The following is a 7,500-nucleotide window of genomic DNA, read 5'->3' as shown; positions in this document are numbered from 1 at the left end:
CCCCCCCCCCTCAATACACACCTCCCCACCCTTCCCCCCCCCCCTCAACACACACCACACCACACCACACCACCCCTCCCCTTCCCCCCCTCCAAATTTCGCCCCCCCCTCAACACACACCACCCCACTCCTCCCCCCCCCTCCAAATTTCGCCCCTTCTCCCCCCCAAAAATTCGCCCCCCCCCCCCCCCCCCCCTCAACACACACCACACCACACCACCCCTCCCCCCCCACCCCCCTCAACACACACCAACCCACACCACCCCTCCCCCCCCCCAAAAATCCCCCCCCCCCCCTCAACACACACCACCCCACCCCCCCCCCCCCCCAACACACACCACACCACACCTCCCCCCCCCCCTCAAAAATTCCCCCCCCCCTCAACACACAAAACACCACCCCCCCCCCCCCCCCCCAAAACACACCACACCACACCACCCCTCCCCCCCCCCTCCAAATTTTGCCCCCCCCCTCAACACACACCACACCACACCACCCCTCCCCCCCCCTCCAAAATTCACCCCCCACCCCCCTCAACACACACCACCCCACACCTCCCCTCCCCCCCCCCCCAAAAATTTCCCCCCCCCCAAAAATTTCCCCCCCCCCCTCAACACACACCACCACATCCCCCCCCCTCAACACACACCACACCACCCCTCCCCCCCCCTCAAAAATCCCCCACCCCCTCAACACACAAAACACCACCCCTCCCCCCCCCTCAAAAATCCCCCCCCCCCCCAACACACACCACACCTCCCCCCCCCCCTCCAAATTTTGCCCCCCCCCCCCAAAAATCCCCCCCCCACCTCAACACACACCACACCACACCACACCAACCCTCCCCTTCCCCCCAAATTTCGCCTTCCCCTCAACACACACCACCCCACCCCTCCCCCCCCCCCAAAAATTCGCCCCCCCCGTCCAAATTTCGCCCCTTCCCCCCCCAAAAATTCCCCCCCCCCCTCAACACACACCACACCACACCACCCCACACGACGCCTCCCCCCCCTCAAAAATTCCCCCCCCCCCTCAACACACACCACACCACACCACCCCTCCCCCCCCCTCAAAAATCCCCCCCCTCAACACACACCACACCACCCCTCCCCTTCCCCCCCTCCAAATTTCGCCCCCCCCTCAACACACACCACCCCACCCCTCCCCCCCCCCCGCCCCCAAAAAATTCGCCCCCCCCCCCAACACACACCACCCCACCCCCCCCCCCCCCAAAAATTCGGCCACCCCCCTCAACACACACCACACCACACACCCCCTCCCCCCCCTCCAAAATTTGCCCCCCCCCCCCCCCCCCGCCCCCAACACAAACCACCCCTCCCCCCCCCCAAAAATTCGCGCCCCCCCCCCTCAATACACACCTCCCCACCCCCCCCCCTCAACAAACACCACACCACCCCTCCCCCCCCTCAAAAATCCCCCCCCCCCTCAACACACACCACACCACACCACCCCTCCCCCCCCCCCCCCCCCCAAAAAATCCCCCCCCCCCGCCCCCCTCAACACACACCACCCCACCCCCCCCCCCCCCACAACACACACCACACAACCCCTCCCCCCCCCCTCAAAAATTCCCCGCCCCCCCCTCAACACACACCACACCACCCCTCCCCCCCCCCTCAAAAATCCCCCCCCCCTCAACACACACCACACCACACCACCCCTCCCCCCCCCCCCCACCTCCAAATTTTGCCCCCCCCCCCAAAAAAATTGGCCCCCCCCCTCAACACACACCACACCACACCACCCCTCCCCCCCCCTCAACACACACCACCCCACCCCCCCCCTCAACACACACCACACCAACCCTCCCCCCCCCCTCAAAAATCCCCCCCCCCTCAACACACACCACACCACCCCTCCCCTTCCCCCCCTCGAAATTTCGCCCCCCCCTCAACACACACCACCCCACCCCTCCCCCCCCGCCCCAAAAATTCGCCCCCCCCCCCCTCAACACACACCACACCACACCACCGCTCCCCCCCCCCCCTCCAAAATTCGCCCACCCCCCAAAAATTTCCCACCCCTCCCCCCTCAACACACACCACCCCACCCCCCCCCCCCAACACACACCACACCACCCCTCCCCCCCCCCCTCCAAATTTTTCCCCCCCCCCCCCCCCAAAAAATTGGCCCCCCCCTCAACACACACCACACCACACCACCCCTCCCCCCCCCTCCAAAATTCACCCCCCACCCCCTCAACACACACCACCCCACACCTCCCCTCCCCCCCCCAAAAATTTCCCCCCCCCCCCCAACACACACCACCACATCCCCCCCCCCCTCAACACACACCACACCACCCCTCCCCCCCCCTCAAAAATCCCCCCCCCCTCAACACACAAAACACCACCCCTCCCCCCCCCTCAAAAATCCCCCCCCCCCCCAACACACACCACACCACACCACCCCTCCCCCTCCCCCCTCCAAATTTTGCCCCCCCCCCCAAAAAATTGGCCCCCCCCTCAACACACACCACCCCTCCCCCTCCCCTCCAAAATTCGCCCCCCCCACCCCTCAAAAATCCCCCCCCCCCCCCTCAACACACACCACACCAACCCTCCCCTTCCCCCCTCCAAATTTCTCCTTCCCCTCAACACACACCACCCCACCCCTCCCCCCCCCCCCCAAAAATTCGCCCCCCCCGTCCAAATTTCGCCCCTTCCCCCCCCAAAAATTCGCCCCCCCCCCCTCAACACACACCACCCCACACCACGCCTCCCCCCCCTCAAAAATTCCCCCCCCCCCCTCAACACACACCACACCACACCACACCACCCCTCCCCTTCCCCCCCTCCAAATTTCGCCCCCCCCTCAACACACACCACCCCACCCCTCCCCCCCCCCGCCCCCAAAAAATTCGCCCCCCCCCCCCAACACACACCACCCCACCCCCCCCCCCCCCCAAAAATTCGGCCACCCCCCTCAACACACACCACACCACACACCCCCTCCCCCCCTCCAAAATTCCCCCCCCCCCCCCCCCCCCCGCCCCCAACACAAACCACCCCTCCCACCCCCCCCCAAAAATTCGCGCCCCCCCCCCCCCCCTCAATACACACCTCCCCACCCCCCCCCCCCAACACACACCACCCCACCCCCCCCCTCAACACACACCACACCACCCCTCCCCCCCCCTCAAAAATCCCCCCCCCCCTCAACACACACCACACCACCCCTCCCCTTCCCCCCCTCGAAATTTCGCCCCCCCCTCAACACACACCACCCCACCCCTCCCCCCCGCCCCAAAAATTCGCCCCCCCCTCCAAATTTCCCCCCTTCCCCCCCAAAAATTCGGCCCCCCCCCTCAACACACACCACACCACACCACCGCTCCCCCCCCCCCCCCTCCAAAATTCGCCCCCCCCCCCCAAAAATTTCCCACCCCTCCCCCCTCAACACACACCACCCCACCCCCCCCCCCCAACACACACCACACCACCCCTCCCCCCCCCCCCCCCCCCCCTCAACACACACCACACCACCCCTCCCCCCCCCCCCTCCCTCAACACACACGACACCACCCCTCCCCCCCCCCGCCCCCAAAAAATTCGCCCCCCCCCCCCCCCGCCAACACACACCACTCCACCCCCCCCCCCAAAAAATTCGGCCACCCCCCTCAACACACACCACACCACACAACACCACCCCTCCCCTTCCCCCCCTCCAAATTTCACCTTCCCCTCAACACACACCACCCCACCCCTCCCCCCCCCCCAAAAATTCGCCCCCCCCGTCCAAATTTCGCCCCTTCCCCCCCCAAAAATTCCCCCCCCCCCTCAACACACACCACGCCACACCACCCCTCCCCACCCCCCCCCCCCCCCCTCAACACACACCACCCCACACCACCCCTCCCCCCCCCCCCCCCAACACACACCACACCACACCACCCCTCCCCTTCCCCCCCTCCAAATTTCGCCCCCCCCTCAACACACACCACCCCACCCCTCCCCCGCCCCCGCCCCCAAAAAATTCACCCCCCCCCCCAACACACACCACCCCACCCCCCCCCCCCCCCCAAAAATTCGGCCACCCCCCTCAACACACACCACACCACACCACCCCTCCCCCCCCCTCCAAAATTTGCCCCCCCACCCCCCGGCCCCAACACACACCACCCCTCCCCCCCCCCCCCAAAAATTCGCCCCCCCCCCCTCAATACACACCTCCCCACCCTTTCCCCCCCCCCCCTCAACACACACCACACCACCCCTCCCCCCCCTCTCAAAAATCCCCCCCCCCTCAACACACACCACACCACCCCTCCCCTTCCCCCCCTCCAAATTTCGCCCACCCCTCAACACACATTACCCCACCCCTCCCCCCCCCCCCCCAAAAATTCGCCCCCCCCGCCCCTCAACACATACCACCCCACACCACACCACCCCTCCCCCCCCCAAAAAAATCCCCCCCCCCCCCCCGCCCTCAACACACACCACCCCACCCCCCCCTCAACACACACCACACCACACCACACCACCCCTCCCCTTCCCCCCCTCGAAATTTCGCCCCCCCCTCAACACACACCACCCCACCCCTCCCCCCCCGCCCCAAAAATTCGCCCCCCCCTCCAAATTTTGCCCCTTCCCCCCTCGTCACTCCCCCACCCAACCCAACCCCGCGTCACCCCCATGACACGGCACACCCCCCCACCCCACCGCACCCCCCCACGACGCCCCCCCCCGCACCCCACCTCGAAAAACCCCGCTCCCTCCACGCCACACCACAAATGCCTCCGAAAACCCCGCTCGACCCACCCCACCCCGCGTCACCCCCCCACGACATGGCGCACCCCCCACCCCACCGCACCCCCCAACGACGCCGCCCCGCACCCCACCTCGAAAAACCCCGCTCCCTCCATACCACCCCACCACGCCTCCGAAAACCCCGCTCGACCCACCCCACCTCGTGTCAGCCCCCCACGACACGGCACACCCCCCACACCCCACCGCACCCCCCCACGACGCGGCGCATATCCCCCCCCCCCCCCGCACCCCACCTCGAAAAACCCCGCTCGACCCACCCAACCCCGCGTCACCCCCCCAGGACACGGCGCACCCCCCCACCCCACCGCACCCCCCCACGACGCCGCGCATATCCCCCCCCCCCCCCCCCGCACCCCACCTCGAAAAATCCCGCTCGACCCACCCCACCCCGCGTCACCCCCCCACGACACGGCGCACCCCCCCACCCCACCGCACCCCCCCACGACGCCCCCCCCCCGCACCCCACCTCGAAAAACCCCGCTCCATCCACGCCACACCACCACGCCTCCGAAAACCCCGCTCGACCCACCCCACCCCGCGTCTCCCCCCCACGACACAGCGCACCCCCCACCCCACCGCACCCCCCAACAACGACGCCCCGCACCCCACCTCGAAAAACCCCGCTCCCTCCATACCACCCCACCACGCCTCTGAAAACCCGGCTCGACCCACCCCACCTCGCGTCAGCCCCCCACGACACGGCACACCCCCCACACCCCACCGCACCCCCCCACGACGCGGTGCATATTCCCCCCCCCCCCGCACCCCACCTCGAAAAACCCCACTCGACCCACCCAACCCCGCGTCACTCCCCCAGGACACGGCGCACCCCCCCACCCCACCGCACCCCCCCACGACGCGGCGCATATCCCCCCCCCCCCCCCCCCGCACCCCACCTCGAAAAACCCCGCTCGACCCACCCCACCCCGCGTCACCCCCCCACGACACGGCGCACCCCCCCACCCCACCGCACCCCCCCACGACGCCCCCCCCCCGCACCCCACCTCGAAAAAGCCCGCTCCCTCCACGCCACACCACCACGCCTCCGAAAACCCCGCTCGACCCACCCCACCCCGCGTCTCCCCCCCACGACACGGCGCACCCCCCCACGACGCCCCCCCGCACCCCACCTCGAAAAACCGCGCTCCCTCCAGAGCACCCCACCTCTCCTCCAAAAACCCCGCTCGACCACCCCCACCCCGCGTCACCCCCCACGACGCCCCCCCGCACCCCACCTCGAAAAACCCCGCTCCCTCCACAGCACCCCACCTCTCCTCCAAAAACCCCGCTTGACCACCCCAACCCCGCGTCACTCCCCCACGACACGGCGCACCCCCCCACCCCACCGCACCTCGAAAAACCCCGCGTCACCCCCCACGACGCCCCCCCGCACCCCACCTCGAAAAACCCCGCTCCCTCCACAGCACCCCACCTCTCCTCCAAAAACCCCGCTTGACCACCCCAACCCCGCGTCACTCCCCCATGACACGGCGCACCCCCCACGACGCCCCCCCCGCACCCCACCTCGAAAAACCCCGCTCCCTCCACACCACCCCGCCACGCCTCCAAAAAACTGCGCTCGACCCACCCCACCCCGCGTCACGGCGCACCCGCCACCCCAGCGCACCCCCCCACGACGCCCCCCCCCCACCCCACCTCGAAAAACCGCGCTCCATCCACAGCACCCCACCTCTCCTCCAGAAACCCCGCTCGACCAACCCCACCCCGCGTCTCCCCCCCACGACACGGCGCACCCCCCCACGACGCCCCCCCGCACCCCACCTCGAAAAACCGCGCTCCCTCCACAGCACCCCACCTCTCCACCCCACCGCACCCCCCGACGACGCGGCGTATCCCCCGCGCACCCCACCTCCAAAAACCCCGCTCGACCCACGGCACGTCACCTCACCCCCCCACGACATGGCACACCCTCCCTCCTAAGAAATCCCGCTCCGCAATGACACGGCACACACACCCCACTGCACACGACCCCCTCCCGCGACACGGAACCTTCCACCCCCCGACGGACCTCCTCAAGAAACCCCCCCACGACATGGCACCCCCCCGCGACATGGCACACCCTCCCTCCTCAGAAATCCCCGCTCCAACAACCCGCCCGCGCAACATGGCACGCCCTCCCTCCTCGGAAAAACCCCGCTCCACCGAACCCCCCCACAACATGGCACACCCTCCGCTCCCAAAATACCTCGCATCTTGAGGAGGGGGTATCACGTGAGAGCGAGGCAGAGGGAGGGGCCAGGCACGACGTACGCAAAGACAATCGCGACGAGGAGAGGAGGCGCCGCGTCATGGCAAGGCGAGGGGGTTTCCTACCACGATGTCAGCGTTGGAGAGTCGAGACGTGATCCGAGGGGATTTCCATGCCACGGTCTCGAAACAAGCATGCAAAAGGGTGCAGCACCAGGACTTCCCGGGAGGTCACCCATCCCAGTACTGTTCTGGCCCAAGCGCGCTTAACTGCGAAGTTCTGATGGGATCCGGTGTATTAGCGCTGGTGTGACCGCACCACAAACACAAAGGAATTCCAAAGAGCTCTTGTATACTTGGAAAGTGGCACGAGAGAGCTCAAGAGCGAGGCATGGCGGCATGCCATGCCGCTCATGCCACGGAGGACGCGACTAAACGCGAACCCTAAACCCCGCGCACATGGAGGCGACGCAGAAAAGATTGAATGCCGCCGTCGCGTGCC

General features: G+C 68.5%; 1 non-coding gene across 1 annotated transcript; it reads right to left on the bottom strand.

The window, feature by feature from the left end:
* Nucleotides 1-7,200: 7,200 nt before the first annotated feature.
* LOC148008453 (5S ribosomal RNA) lies at nt 7,201-7,319 on the bottom strand. Its single transcript, XR_015690110.1, has one exon. It is a non-coding gene; the product is annotated as a 5S ribosomal RNA (ribosomal RNA).
* Nucleotides 7,320-7,500: the final 181 nt, after the last annotated feature.

The sequence above is a fragment of the Lygodium microphyllum genome, unplaced genomic scaffold (genome assembly GCF_053477565.2).
Source record: "Lygodium microphyllum isolate KBCC unplaced genomic scaffold, Lygodium_microphyllum_v1.1.10 scaffold_130, whole genome shotgun sequence".
In the NCBI taxonomy this organism is placed as follows: Eukaryota; Viridiplantae; Streptophyta; class Polypodiopsida; order Schizaeales; family Lygodiaceae; genus Lygodium; species Lygodium microphyllum.
This window is presented reverse-complemented; position numbering and strand designations above follow the sequence as displayed.